Source organism: Schistocerca serialis, chromosome 11 (assembly GCF_023864345.2).
Source record: "Schistocerca serialis cubense isolate TAMUIC-IGC-003099 chromosome 11, iqSchSeri2.2, whole genome shotgun sequence".
In the NCBI taxonomy this organism is placed as follows: Eukaryota; Metazoa; Arthropoda; class Insecta; order Orthoptera; family Acrididae; genus Schistocerca; species Schistocerca serialis.
In genome coordinates, this window is record NC_064648.1 from 107,548,808 (window position 1) to 107,565,733 (window position 16,926).

A 16,926-nucleotide genomic window follows, 5' to 3' on the forward strand; every position below is an offset into this window, starting at 1 on the left:
CCAGAACCGATCTTGGTATTCCTGGGACCAATATCTTGCCAGTAAAGTTACAGAGTCTCGATAACAGGCAAAAATCATTGGGAATCTCGATTCCCGGGATGGGGAGTCTGCACAGAACCCTTAGTGCGTGAGTCCCTCTCGCATTTGCCCATTCTGTTTTCCTTTCTTCTATGTACCCTAGCATCACCCAGTATGTTGTTCTGGAAGGTGAGTGCTCACCACAGACATGGGTGCCGTCGGGAGAGTCTGAGAGAAGTGGGACAGAACTGCTCTTGTTCTCTGTACGTGGAGTTCCCAATCCTTTTGGGTCACACTGAAACAGGTGACAGTGGTTCCACAATAGATTATATTGAGATAGGGAACGAATACTCGAAAGTGCATATTTATTATGTTAAGGACATACACAGCATACACCACCTAACAACAATGTAGCTCACAGCAATTCTTCAAAGCAACGACTGTCAGTCTGAATGAACGCATGTATTGCAATGATGCCTGCAGCTCTTCACACTCTTGCAAAGATCTCGGGTGTCCGTTGTGCACTCGAACAGTAGCAGCTGATAAACAGTGTACACACCTGACCACCAAACGGACCTACTGTACACAACTAGGCTCGTAGCACTCAAGCATCGCAGTGGCGCATTAACCTGTGCCGCAAGCACACCACTGACCCTGCTGTCAGCTGTCCATTGCATCAGATAGCTTGTGTCGTGTTCATGGTGAGGTGTGTTGCTGTGTACAGTGCACAATGTGTAATCAAAGACGAAATGTGCAAGCACTGGGACAAACGAATTTTGAGCCCTGTGTCTGCTTGTGTCAATCCAGTATCATTCACAGCGCTGTACTGTCCAACTTCATACAGTTTGTATTGTTTGTGGATGAGGCGTCATTCATCCGTGATGTTGTTTTCAAAAGCCAAACAGGCAGATCTAGAATGAGGACAACACCCACGCCACCCATATCGGAGGCTAACAGCAAAGATTCTCAGTCAACGTATTTTAGGGCATTATCCAAGATCATCCCACTTTGATGTTAATGTTTGCAAGCACCAAGCACCTGAAGAATACTCACGCTCATTGTAGGGCTGGAAAGGGGGGTCCTCTCTCATGGCCATTGCGATCGCTGGATCTTACAACCCTAGACCTCATTCTCTGAGGTTATGCCAAGATGTAGGTGTACGAAACACCTGTACATCAGCTGAACACCTGCTGGCCAGGGTCCAAGCTGCCTGCCTCCTGGTACAACATTGTTGCTCACGGGCGAGGCCTCCACGACGAGTGCGGCCACTTCATGTTTAAAGATGATTAAAGGTGTAGCTGTTGTCACACGCATCGACTCAGTCTGTGTTTCGACAAGTTTCTACACAGTTGTCACTTCTGCCCAGCTGCTCAGAACAATAAAGTGTGACATGTCTTGGAAGACACTAGCGTGATTGACTCGATTCCACTATCGCAGTAGCCGCCACGATACAGGAATGACCTATGAGGATATGTTGACATCACTCCGAAACTGTGATCAGAGAGAGAGCGTCATGCACGTCAAAGGTCGTGAGGTGGTGGTATGAATGTGGGATATTTTCAAGAACACTGCCATCCTGAATTTGGAATCATTCAACTGTATGTCAGTCAGACACCTTAAGCAAGTGTATGGTGCTGGAGAGAAAAATGGTTTTACTTGTGTTGTAGATATGTGCAAATATTATTTTCTTAATAAAAATTTGCTGTGTACAGTGCACAATGAGCTCATTTTTTACAGTTCTTTTGTCAGCTATGTTTATTTACCAGGTGACATCTACACTCTTTTTGGAGAACTGTCGAGATGATTTCCCAAGTTTCTGCAATGTGTCACTCAAAACGTAACCGATCAGCAGCTACTTGCAGCCAACATATTCCATTTCGTGCATTTCTGTCACAGCACAATCCCACTCGTTTAATATGTGGAAGTTCTTCTTCTTACGAGAAATAAACCCGCGTGTGCTGCCTTGCGTCCACGCTTGGTAAGTAATGAGAGTAGTAGCAATTTGTGAGGGGCATGTTCAAATGTGTACCAACACGCTGGGCACTGTCGCAATGCGCTATGTGTAAGTAGTGTTAGTGGTGAGAGAAGAAGCGTGATGGATTGCGACTTGAATTGCTGATCAGCGCATGCTGCGTGGCTGAAGGGTTTTGTAAACAGCCCTGCGGAGGGCGACCCGAGTCTTGCTCTCTCTCCGACTGCCAGCCAGCCCTGATATCGGAGTCAAGCGCTCGTGCGGTATCCGTGACGACGATGGTGACTGCAGTCATGGCCACGCACGTTGGATAACAATGATGACGCCGCACTGTTGTCACTGTTTACCGACGACGGTGTGATGTCATTCATCATGGTCACCTTGGCTGAGGATGAAAGCAAGTATACATATTTTCTATAGTGTTTTGTTTATACACTACTGGCCATTAAAATTGCTACACCACGAAGATGACGTGCTACAGACGCGAAATTTAACCGACAGGAAGAAGATGCTGTGATATGCAAATGATTAGCTTTTCAGAGCATTCACAGAATGTTGGCGCCGGTGGCGACACCTACAACGTGCTGACATGAGGAAAGTTTCCAACCGATTTCTCATACACAAACAGCAGTTGACCGGCGTTGCCTGGTGAAATGTTGTTATGATGCCTCGTGTAAGGAGGAGAAATGCGCACCATCACGTTTCCGACTTTGATAACGGTCCGATTGTAGCCTATCGCGATTGCGGTTTATCGTATCGCGACATTGCTGCTCGCGTTGGTCGAGATCCAAGGACTGTTAGCAGAATATGGAATCGGTGGGTTCAGGAAGGTAATACGGAACGACGTGCTGTATCCCAACGGCCTCGTATCACTAGCAGTCGAGATGACAGGCATCTTATCCGCATGGCTGTAATGGATCGTGCAGCCATGTCCAGATGGGGACGTTTGCAAGACAACAATCATCTGCACGAACAGTTCGATGACGTTTGCAGCAGCATGGACTATCAGCTCTGAGACCGTGGCTGCGGTTACCCTTGACGCTGCATCACAGACAGGAGCGCCTGATATGGTGTACTCAACGACGAACTTGGGTGCACGAATGACAAAACGTCATTTTTTCGGATGAATCCAGGCTCTGTTTACAGCATTGCGATGGTCCCATCCGTGTTTGGCGACATCACGGTGAACGCACATTGGAAGCGTGTATTCGTCATCGCCATACTGGTGTATCACCCGGCGTGATGGTATGGGGTGCCATTGGTTACACGTCTCGGTCACCTCTTTTTCGCAATGACGGCACTTTGAACAGTGGACGTTACATTGTAGATGTCTTACGACCCGTGGCTCTACCTTCATTCGATCCCTGCGAAATCCTACATTTCAGCAGGACAATTACTGACCGCATGTTGCAGGTCCTGTACGGGCCTTTCTGGATACAGAAAATGTTCGACTGCTGCCCTGGCCAGCACATTCTCCAGATCTCTCACCAATTGAAAACGTCTACTCAATGGTGGCCGAGCAACTGGCTCGTCACAATACGCCAGTCACTACTCTTGATGAACTGTGGTATCGTGTTGAGGCTGCATGGGCAGCTGTACCTGTACACGCCATCAAAGCTCTGTTTGACTCAATGCCCAGACGTATCAAGGCCGTTATTACGGCCAGAGGTGGTTGTTCTGGGTACTGATTTCTCAGGATCTACGCACCGAAATTCCATGAAAATGAAATTACTGTCAGTTCTAGAATAATATATTTGTCCAATGAATTCCCGTTTATCATCTGCATTTCTTCTTGGTGTAGCAATTTTAATGGCTAGTAGTATAAGTGAGTCTTATGGGTTCTACTTCTTCTTTCCTAGCTGTGAGCAGGCGTTACTCGCTGTGGGATCTGAACCCAGCAGCTGATAATGATGATGACGATGATGATGATCTCTGGGGAACGACTTCGATTGTTCAGACGCAGATATCGATTATTCTACAGTATAAAATGTTTAGTTTGTTATTTTTCAGATGCTCTAGTTTGTAGATGTTCTCAATGCGAATATCGGTGTTTTGACACGACCACCAGCTACTAGTTCTTTAGCACCTGTGTTTTCGTTTGGGTTTGTCCATATTCTTTCAGACACATTCACCTACCGACGTCATACACCTCCTCTAGTACCCATGTGGGATATGCCCTTAATGACAAACATGCCCACTGATGATGAGTTGCTGGAAGTGTATTCCAGTAATGATCATAACAACAGTTTTACTTGTAAGTACTCAGAATTTATTATCATTATTATACGAATACGGATTTTTATTTCTCCTTCCTTATATACTTATCAACTGCGTCTCTTTCTCCTTCTCGTGTGCAGAGTTATTAGGAGTTCGACGTGTTGTTGAGGGGAAGAGCATTGTCCAAGTTAGGGGGAGAGCTGTCGTGACATCATGGGGTGAGTCGATACCAGAGTGGTCATACTGAGTCACTTTTCTGAGATGCAGGAAAGGGAGTCCTGTAAGACACTCAGCTGTATGCTCTGCCTTGATTTATGTTCATAAGATTTTGATCAACTTATTGTGGGGTCCAGTCACATCTCTCTTCAAAAGTATATACTGCTAACAAAAAGCATGTCCTAATGCCCAGAACCATGACGACAGGAATTTAAATTGATTTCCATGGTTGCTTCTCACGAATGATAGAAATTAACCAAAAAATACAGGGCATACAGATACACAACAAACACCAGATGTCCACTGACGTTCTAATTTCTCGTTTATGGCCGAATGTAGGAAAGCCATAAGAAGAAGACAAACATTGACACGCTGTATGGCACATCGACAAAGAAGTCGAGCGTAAATTAGGTGGTCCCCTCTTCATGTCCATATTAGCAGAGAAACATCCAAAAAGTGTTGACCTGCTGCTAATCTCTGAAGACGATAAGTAACACAACGTTGGGATAAAATGCATGTCCCACCTACGTTCTTCTGAAATGAAAACAAAAAAGGTGCACGATTTTTTGCTGTAGATGTATCAAGTCGTTTACCAAGAGCATGTATTTTGAAAGACACCTGATTGACTGCTTCAGCCAGGAAACAATAGGTGTGGAAATGCTTATCAAGGATAAACGGTTCTCGAAGTTTAAGAATGGTTCAAATGGCTCTGAGCACTATGGGACGCAACTGCTGTGGTTATCAGTCCCCTAGAACTTAGAACTACTTAAACCTAACTAACCTAAGGACATCACACACATCCACGCTCGAGGCAGGATTCGAACCTGCGACCGTAGCAGTCCCACGGTTCCGGACTGCGCGCCAAGAACCGCGAGACCACCGCGGCCGGCGAAGTTTAAGAATGCCTCTCACCAACACTTCTGTCCCTTTGTCGTTTACCGAGCGAGGTGGCGCAGTGGTTAGCACACTGGACTCGCATTCGGGAGGACGACGGTTCAATCCCGTCTCCAGCCATCCTGATTTAGGTTTTCCGTGATTTCCCTAAATCGTTTCAGGCAAATGCCGGGATGGCTCCTTTGAAAGGGCCCGGCCGATTTCCTTCCCAATCCTTCCCTATCCCGAGCTTGCGCTCCGTCTCTAATGACCTCGTTGTCGACGGGACGTTAAACACTAACCACCACTACCTTTGTCGTTTACGTCGATTTAGAGCGCCTCCTAGCTCCTGTGGTACAGTGTGAACGTGGTGCCTCTGCCTCCCATATCACTGCCACAAAATGATGCATATGATATGTGGCTACCCATCAAGTTCTGTGCACTAAAATTAAAATCTTATGTCAAGGGAATAGTGCGAGATGGCTGCTCACTGAGCTTGAAAGTCTTGTACGGGATGTTTATAACATTTATAGTGAAAACGTCCTCATGACCAACGTGAAGGAGAATGATGCACTGTACAAGCAGGCAGCTGATGGTTATATCTGCGGACTGTGACTGGACAGAGGTGAGGAAGCTCCCTGTAGAGACTGTTGCCATGTAACGGTAGAGTGCAGGTGACAACCCATGTATCTTTAAGTACTAACTGCCACAGTACACAGCCATCTTTTCCACAATTTCAGTGAGCATGATGCCCACTTTCTAGTTCAACACTTTGACGAGTCTCAGTTGAAGGATGATAAGATCAGTGTCATTGCTGACACCGTTGACAAATACATGCCGCTTCAAAGAGGATCACACCACTTCCTGGATTCACAACGCTTCATGCTCACGTCTCTTTAGAAATTTGCTGAACCAACGCGTCCTGAAGATATTCTTAGCAAAGGGAGCCACTTATCTCGATGATGTAGAGTTTCAAGAGTTTCAACTTGTGACGGAGAAGGGGTCTTTCCATACGAATATCTGGATTCTCTAGTAAACTAAGAGGCATTTCCATAATGAATGGAAAGAACGGGCACTTGGTGAATGAACAGCAGGACTTCGGCATCTCTGATTTATCAGAACATATAAAATGGTGAACACCAATGTACATCTGACCGCCAACATCTTCGAGAAGTTTTGTAGCCTATGGCTGAGATTTCGTGGGATGCCATGTTAAGAAAGACACAAGCCAGCAGCGAATTCTTGACCAACGTTGAGATGCATGTCTTCCTGGAACATGCGGTCCACGAGTGACTTTGCCAATGTGTGCGTAGGTATGCCAAGGCAAATAACTTGCAAATAATCGAGGGGGAGTACAGGTTGTCTGACGATTTCAGTTTCATCCTGTACCTGGATGTAAACTGTCTCTAAAGGCAAACCGTGCAACAAAGTCTCCCTTTTCAAGGGCTCTCATCGATGTCCAAAGGGGAAATGACCAGACTGAGGAAAGAGATCAAATATGTGGCTGCTGATGCTGTTGAGGGATATGTCCTAGAGGTAGAGCTGGACTATCCCACAAGTCTGCATGACAAACACGGTGAATTGCACAGCCTGAAAGACTTTCACGTTCAGGGACTTCCACAGGTGTCTCCTCTAGGGCATTGGCGCTGCACCACAAATGCTTATCAGGAGACCTTTCGATTGAGGTTATACTGAGGTATATACTGCAATTACAGCTGGAAGCAGGGGTGTCCTATGACGATCACAAGTGGTTCATCGGGGGGCATAGGTGTGGAAATCTGCTGCACCCAGACTATTTACTGATGTGTATGGGTGGGTTTATTTGTTAGTAAAAAGATATAAAGGTCTTCCACTTGACTGGGTGTGTGTGGAATAGTTTGATGAACTGTTTGTCACAGTTGTGACTGCATGTTTGAGATTATGAATGTTTCATTGCACACTGCGTGCATCCATGTGTGTGTGCGCGCGCGCGTGTGTGTGTGTGTGTGTGAATTGTTTTTGAGCTGCCATTGCTGTTGCTGTTCTATGTATGTACACACTGAAAACTTCTCTCTTTCTCTCTGAGTTACTAATAGGTGTTTAATAGACATTGGAAATTAAAAAATTACCTTATTCACAAAAGAATGTGTATATTGTAATGAATCAATTACGAAATAACAAAACTGTTACGTATATCACAAATACGAGAAAAAATGGAAATTAAAAAGCTTTCAGTTGTTTTCACAATACAGTTGTTCTTCTTTTTCATATTTTTTGCATGAAATACCTCCTTTATCAGTTTTATATTGATGGCAGGTGCCAGAGAAAAAAGAAATCCTTTTCGAAAAAATATTTTTTAAATTTACATACATACATACATGGCCGACCGGTTCTAGACGGGATCGCGATTTATCGCCTCCAATTCGTATTTGCGTAAGTAGAGCTTTGCGGATGTGCGTCAGGAATACTGCACGCGTTTACGTGTGTGTGTGTGTGGGACGTGCGTCACGTCCTCGCTGTGACAGCGTGCGGTTCGCGGTCAGCGGGCAGCTAACATCCCGTTAGCGGTCTGAGCCGCTTCCCACTTCCGACAGCCCGGCTGTGGGCGTCACAACAACACAGGGCGAGGGAGGCCAGCGGGGGACACGGGCCGAGTCCACACAGTAGGGGGCCCGGCGTACGGACCGACCCAAAATCACTGTAGTGGTGACACGTGGCTGCAGTCGACTCTTACAGATACGTCGATAAGCAGTATAGAAAACGAAAAATAAAATTCAGAATTTCCCTCGTTGTGCAGAAGCAGTGAATTGGAAGGTGGTGCACACTTTTGAATCGGCACCTTCCAATACGTTGAATCGGTCGTCCTTGCCATGGCGCCACTGCGCTTTCTGCCATCTAGACCTAATCTATGCCGGCTGGTGTGGCCGAGCGGTACTAAACACTTCAGTCTGGAACCGCGCGACTGCTACGGTCGCAGGTTCGAATCCTGCCTCTGGCATCGATGTGTGTGATGTACTTAGGTTAGTTAGGTTTAAGTAGTTCTAAGTTCTAGGGGACTGATGACCTCAGAAGTTAGGTCCCATAGTGCTCAGAGACATTTGAACTATTCTGACTATACATACATACATACATATTTGTACACAGTATTATGTGAGAGCCCAGTTACCAGGGGCACAGGGTCAAAATCGTAAGCTGCGTCGTTACCTGGGCCACAGCACACTCTGCAGGGCTGTAGTGAAGAACCACGAGAGGAATTATCTCGAATACGAATACCTCAAGACTGCTGCAACTGTCTGAAGACTTAAGTTTCATTCAGAAAGCAAAGTGTGTCTTTAAATCGAAACTATCTGTACCACATTGGTTTCACGGAATAACTTTTCGCAATTACAGTTTTCCTAAGCAGGTGCAGTGTATGATCAACGAAGCGTAGCTGCACCGCGAAAGTAATACAGAAGTCGTCCTTTAAACATTCTCGGAAGCTGTGAGGTACTAACTCTACAAAATATTGGATACGTATCAGGTAAATTGCCTTTGCTGCAGTGAAATGCATGTATGATGGTATCGAAAACAAGATGCAATGACAGGACGGCAGAAACCATTCTTAAATATGGAACCCGCAACTATCAATCTTTGAAATAACCATCCAGCAAACATCCGTAATATTTATAGGAAAAAGATTTAATGTACCCAGAGCCTTTTCAGTTCACTAAAGCAGGTATCGCCTAATTATCTTCTCAAAGGATCCAAAATCAGGCTCACACGATTCTTTCGGGACTGGCACGTTGCTACATACGCCACAAAAAGCTACACAAAGACACAGATCACACTGCGTCCTTTTTCTTTCCATGTATACTACTGTCACAATCCAAACAGTCATAATGCACAGTGGCCATTCTATGTGTTAAGGTTGGGTTGTTTGGGGAAGGAGACCAGACAGCGAGGTCATCGGTCTCATCGGATTAGGGAAGGATGGGGAAGGAAGTCGGCCGTGCCCTAAATCAGAATGGCCAGACACGGGATTGAACCGTCGTCCTCCCGAATGCGAGTCCAGTGTATGTGTTAAGACCACATAGCTTTTATTCTCGGTAGTGGGAAAATCACTGGTGGTAGTGTTCATAAATCATAGACAGAGAATTCAGACTCTATAATGGTTCGAGTTAGGCCACGAGACACGTGCAGAAAGGCTAACGACTGAGATGAATGCTCTCAGAAAGCAGCATCCGGTTTCAGGTTAGTCCGACAGAGATATTCATTGGCCTTGACATAGTCATAAAATGTTCTGGTTGTGACTGTAGTATCGCAGTGCCTTTAACAAAGCCACTCGCAGACGCAACACACGCTAACTGGTGGACCTCAACTGCAGGTTTTCGTTATTGACGCACGTCCTCTGTGGCTGCGGCGGCTGGGGCATTGCCGTGCTGGCTGGCAGTGGTGAGCACAGGGGCCCACCAATGGCGTAGAGCCACAAGTGTCAGCTGCGCTATCGTCTTGTCATGGAGTCCTGGGAAATGGTCACGTGAATGTTAAGGTGGGAAGACGGTGAACAGTTGTGTCGAAATGTATGAATTATGTGGTATGTATACAGGTTCATTACGAGATTTGAAGTTGACGAACCTCCATGTTGAGCAGAAGTAATTTTATAGGCCTTCCATATGGAGTAGAGATTCTTAGGAAGAGAAGATGCTGATGGGGACTTGAAATGCCACACTGAGACTCTAGACCACTCTCCACTAAATATGAAGCTAACATGCTTCAGCTTGTAAAGCAGGATTGGATGCAAAGTTATCTGAATCTGTTAAAGAAGTAGCTAGCAAATACGAAAAAAGAAAGATACAGACGATTTTCTTCGATCTCTAACCATTCCGAGCTTAGCCTCCCTGTATCATAGCCCCAAAAGGCTCACAGAAGTAGAGGTTGGTTAGTATTAGAACTGGAGAGCCAAAGATAGCTACAGTGTGAAGAAGGTATACTGGGAAACACTCTCCAAGAACTGACCAGGTGGTGTGTGTCATTTTCTCACCCCCTGTACGTATAATACAGTTTATAAGAGGAGGAAAAAACTCCACTTACCATTCGTTCGAATGCGAGGGGAACCAACAGCTGTGAGGCGTGCGTCGCACCGAGTGAGAGCAGCTGCGCCAAGTCCCGCCAGTAGCTGGAGAGTCGTTCCCGGTAAACAGCCGCCTGGGCCTGCAGCTCTGCTCAAGACGGGAGACGACGGACTGGTGAACAAGCCAGTGGATCAGATTTCTGTAGAAGCACAGCTTTCACTTTCTGCCCCCACACAGTGTATGCAGGTAGCATTTACCTTTTGAAACTAGATCAATATACAATGTCAGTAATCATATGAGTTACAGCACGGACATCTTGACCGGACGTTACAAAGCTCATATTCCAGCGACAAATTTAAAAAGCACATCTGGCAAAGAGAGAGGAGTACCATCACCTAACGTAAATCCAGTCATAAAAATTCTTGATACATTGCCTAAGGGTAGAAGTATCAAAATATCTGAAGAAGTGGAAATATACAACTATTTTAAAAATGACCTACACGACTTGCCCAGCAATAAGACAGATTTAAGAAATAAGGGATCTCGAGATAAATTCCGGTAAGTTTTATGTGCTAATAATAGAAAGTAACACAAATGAGGATGTATAGTTTGGCTATTTCACCTTGACTTACTGACAAGCATAGGACATAACGATTTGCACAGAATCGTGTCTATGCTAGTTTTATAATATGAGTAGTCTTTACAACGTTTCCCGTAAGTTGTATGATATGTTTGGAAATGAGGAAGAATTATGTCCACTCATCAACTTTTTTATATTTAGGATGTATTTATTTTAACATAAGTAATATATTTTAGTAATTCAGTAAAAAATTGAATAAGGTGTTTTGCAAATGTAGCTGAAAAAGCCATTCTCTGCCTAAACTTTCTAAGGACCATCGAAATGTATGACTACATTTGTACTGGTACAGTACCTTACATATTAACAGTACATTTTACAATTACATGATGATACACATAATGTTCTGTAATTGGTGACAAGTATCCCATCACATGTTTCTATCTCACTTTTTGTACTCCTTTTTCTTTTTATTTGTCCATCAGATCAATTCATGTACGAAAGTTGTGAATGCGATTTATACTTTTGTGATATTAATGTGGTACAAAGAATACACATGTAAAATTATATATATATATATATATATATATATATATATATATATATATATGATTATTACTGCCATGTTTTTATGAGCAGCCAAGCTACTGTAAGCCTCTGACGAAGGATACCATACGTACAATTATGCACTACCACAATAAAGAAATGTCTTATCTTATTTCTTTACATCAAATGCTTGTATCGTAAACAGAATGCCAAATTTTGTTAACAAATGTAAACACGATATTAAGATACTCTGGTATAAAACGTTTGCTGTGGCATGTACAATCACTGCTAAGAGCAAAGAAGAAACGACTTGTGAATATGTTCCACACCAACCACCTCAGTTGTCGTACGAGGTGCATTCAAGTTCTAAGGCCTCCGATTTTTTTTCTAATTAACTACTCACCCGAAATCGATGAAACTGGCCTTACTTCTCGACGTAATCGCCCTGCAGACGTACACATTTTTCACAACGCTGAGCCATGATTCCATGGCAGCGGCGAAGGCTTCTTTAGGAGTCTGTTTCGAGCACTGGAAAATCGCTGAGGCAATAGCAGCACAGCTGGTGAATGTGCGGCCATGGAGAGTGTCTTTCATTGTTGGAAAAAACCAAAAGTCACTAGGAGCCAGGTCAGGTGAGTAGGGAGCATGAGGAATCACTTCAAAGTTGTTATCACGAAGAAACTGTTGCGTAGCGTTAGCTCAATGTGCGGGTGCGTTGTCTTGGTGAAACAGCAAACGCGCAGCCCTTCCCGGACGTTTTTCTTGCAGTGCAGGAAGGAAATTGTTCTTCGAAACATTTTCGTAGGATGCACCTGTTACCGTAGTGCCCTTTGAAACGCAATGGGTAAGGATTACGCCCTCGCTGTCCCAGAACATGGACACCATCATTTTTTCAGCACTGGCGGTTACCCGAAATTTTTTTGGTGGCGGTGAATTTGTGTGCTTCCTTTGAGCTGACTGGCGCTTTGTTTCTGGATTGAAAAATGGCATCCACGTCTCATCCATTGTCACAACCGACGAAAAGAAAGTCCCATTCATGCTGTCGTTGCGCGTCAACATCACTTGGCAACATGCCACACGGGCAGCCATGTGGTGGTCTGTCAGCATTCCTGGCACCCACCTGGATGACACATTTCGCATTTTCAGGTCGTCACGCAGGATTGTGTGCACAGAGCCCCCAGAAATGTCAACTCTGGAGGCGATCTGTTCAACAGTCATTCGGCGATCCCCCAAAACAATTCTCTCCACTTTCTCGATAATGTCGTCAGACCGGCTTGTGCGAGCCCAAGGTTGTTTTGGCTTGTTTTCACACGATGTTCTGCCTTCATTAAACTGTCGCACCCACGAACGCACTTTCGACACATCCATAACTCCATCACCACATGTCTCCTTCAACTGTCGATGAATTTCAATTGGTTTCACACCACACAACTTCAGAAAACAAATGATTGCATGCTGTTCCGTTAAGGAAAACGTCGCCATTTTAAGTATTTAAAACAGTTCTCATTCTCGCCGCTGGCGGTAAAATTCCATCTGCCGTATGGTGCTGCCATCTCTGGGACGTATTGACAATGAACGCAGCCTCATTTTAAAACAATGCGCATGTTTCTATCTCTTTCCAGTCTGGAGAAAAAAAATCGGAGGCCTTAGAACTTGAATGCACCTCATATAAACAACATGAACAGTGATTTGAGGAAATTCATGTTAGTGAAGTTAACATCAGTAACAATAAATTTACCTGATGCCATAACTATGATCCTTACGCTCCTCTAACGTAGATGTACACTCGGAGTTAGGAGACTCAACATGCAGAGACAACAGTGAGATATACACACGTCAGAAGATTCGTAAATTTTGACACCTCCAGTGGCCCAATGCAAGTGACGTACAGTTTTTAGCATTTGTTGTAATATAACTGCCTCAAGCATGGGAGGATAGTGGCGTTCTATACATGCCATCTGCACTTCACTTTTCGGTTATTGCTGTATACCTGTGTAAAGGGCATAGGATCGAAAATGTAGTCGTGAAAACAAATAATGTTACAGTTACTGGCAGACACAACGTCTTTAAGAAAAATACTGCATTATTTTTATGCCTGTGCCAGATTTTTGGCATTTCATTCTTATGCGAGCCTATTTTCAGTACAAAAAAGACATTGCTACAGTTGGAGATGATGTGTGTACACGATGTTCCTAATGCTATTGGAATTACTCATCGCAAATCGCAAAAGAGAAAGTCCAAAGAACGTGCATCTTAATGACTTTGTAAAAAAAACGAATCATCAGCATGAGGGACTTGAGAGCATCGTACCGACACATTACAGTGGCATGTGGCTGTAGGGCAACAACTGCAGAATGTATAGCCACGGCTTGGGGTGGAGACAACAGAGTTCTGAGAAGTTCACCAGCCATTACAGACAGACCGATGTAACCTGGGTTGAGATCTGTGGCTACCACTGACACCACACCACAAGCAGCATAGTGTAGGGCGTTCTTTGGAGTTCAGTGGCAGGAGTCGCTTTTGCCTGTGGCGGTAAGGTCGACGCTGCTCTGTCCTCAGGTGGCCTCGTGAGACGTCACGGGAAGCAGCGGTCGTCGAGATGCCTACCTCTCCAGCCCACAGAAACAAACAGGGGTTAGGAAGACTCGCGATCAAATCATGTGGAAGGCATATGGAACAGTTCTTCGGAATTTCGAAAATTGTTCAGAAATTTGGAAGCCAAATTGTTATTCAAACTGGTTCTACAGATAAACAATCAGTATCTCTTGAAAATATCATTCACATAGTTCTGTATGTTCAAGGACACATAAGTGCGATGACATCCACACAATTACCTAAAGAGCTCTCATACTCAAGTTGCTGACAAGAATATGTATATAAGAGAAAAAAGGAGATTGAGGAAGTACTAGATGACGATCAATTTGGTTTTAGGAAAGATAAAGCCATCAGCGAAGGACTTTTCAGTTGGCGATTGATGATTAAAGCGAGACTTAAGGAAAATCTAGGCATGTCCATAGGATTTGTAGTTAGATAAAAATCGTACGATAATTTAAAATGTTGCAGGATTTCCAAAACTCTAAGGAAAATGGGTGTAACCTCTAGGGAAAGAAGGGTTACGTGCAATTTGTACATCAAACAAGAGGATAAAGTAGGAAGACCAATAGGAAAGGTAAAAGACATACATGTAATCGCATCTACCATTCAATCTGTACATCGAAGAAGCAGTGACGGAATTAAAAATGGGGTTCAGAAATGGAATTAAAATTCATGTTGAAAGGTTATCAGTGACAGGAATAGCTGATGTCATTGCTGTTCTCAATGGAAGTCAGAGGTAACAGTAGGAGATGTTGAGTAGAATGAACAATCTAATGGGTAGACTCTATGAATTAAGACTAAACCAAAGAAAGATTAAATTAATGAGGTCTAGCAGAAATCAGATCAGTGTTCAACTTAATGTCAGAATTGTAGACGAGGATCAAGACGAACTGAAAGAATTCTGCTACCTTGAGGACAAAGTAGCCGGCTGAAGTGGCCGTGCGGTTCTAGGCGCTGCAGTCAGGAACCGCGAGACTGCTACAGTCGCAGGTTCGAATCCTGCCTCGGGCATGGATGTGTGTGATGTCCTTAGGTTAGTTAGGTTTAACTAGTTCTAAGTTCTAGGGGACTAATGACCTTAGAAGTTGAGTCCCATAGTGCTCAGAGCCATTTTAACCAAGGACAAACTAACTCATAATGGAAAAATGAAAGAGAACATAAAGAGTAGAGAAGAACATTCAAAGAGGATGTTCATGGCCAAACGAAGTCAACTAGCATCAACTGTCAGTTTTGTATCAACGAAATCAAACAATCATTGATAAAATTATTTAATAGGATAGATAAAAGAATCGACTCACGAAGCAGCGGCCGAACACACATAGAAACTGTTGTGATTGGCAAGCTTTCGGGCCAGTGGCTCCATCTGCAGGTAAAAGGGTTGAAACGGAAGGAAGAAGGGTTAAGGAAAAGGACTGGACAGGTCTAGGAAAAGGGGTAAAAGGGGTAGATTTTGGGAAAGTCACCCAGAACCGTGGGTCAGAGGAGACTTACCGTACAAGATGAGAAGGAATGTTGGGAACCGCATCCAGGGAGCTTAAAGGTGGACGATAGGGTAATATACAAGACAGAGATTATTGCTAAAACATTGATCTCGAGTTAACAAGCGTGTGTCCTCCTATAACAGTTCTGTAACTGGCAAATATAGTTCCCGTGGTCTAGGGGTAGCGTCTTTGATTCATAATCAAAACGTCTTCGGTCCCAGGTTCGATCCCCACCACTGCCTAAATTTCGATAAATAATCAGCATTGGCGGCCGAAGACTTCCGGCATAAGAAGTCAGCCTCATTCTGCCAACGGCCTTGTCAAAGAGGGCGGAGGAGCGGATAGAGGTTCAGGGCACTATCTTGTACTAGGGGTGGGAAATTGCCCCTAAAGGCGGAAGAATCAGCAGTGATCAACGACATGAGGATGCAGAAGGCAATGGAAACCACTGCATTAAAGACACGTAACGTGTATCCACAGGACATGTGGCCTGTAATTGAAGAAGTGTCATGATGATCTCTCCATTGGCAAAAGATTCCGTAATAGTCCCCCATTCGGGTCTCCGCGAGGGGACTGCCAAGGGGGAGGCTAACATGAGAAAAAGATTGAATAATCAACGAAAGGATAACGTTCTACGAGTCTGGGCGTGGAATGTCAGAAGCTTGAACGTGGTAGGGAAACTAGAAAATCTAAAAAGGGAAATGCAAAGGCTCAATCTAGATATAGTAGGGGTCAGTGAAGTGAAGTGGAAGGAAGACAAGGATTTCTGGTCAGATGAGTATCGGGTAATATCAACAGCAGCAGAAAATGGTATAACAGGTGTAGGATTCGTTATGAATAGGATGGTAGGGCAGAGGGTGTGTTACTGTGAACAGTTCAGTGACTGGGTTGTTCTAACCAGAATCGACAGCAGACCAACACCGACAACGATAGTTCAGGTATACATGCCGACGTCGCAAGTTGAAGATGAACAGATAGAGAAAGTGTATGAGGATATTGAAAGGGTAATGCAGGATGTAAAGGGGGACGAAAATCTAATAGTCATGGGCGGCTGGAATGCAGTTGTAGGGGAAGGAGTAGAAGAAAAGGTTACAGGAGAATATGGGATTGGGACAAGGAATGAAAGAGGAGCAAGACTAACTGAGTTCTGTAACAAGTTTCAGCTAGTAATAGCGAATATCCTGTACAAGAATCAGAAGAGGAGGAGGTATACTTGGAAAAGGCTGGGAGATACGGGAAGATTTCAATTAGATTACATCATGGTCAGACAGAGATTCCTAAATCAGATACTGGATTGTAAGGCGTACCCAGGAGCAGATATAGACTCAGATCGCAATATAGTAGTGCTGAAGAGTAGGCTGAAGTTCAAGACATTAGTCAGGAAGAATCAATACGCAAAGA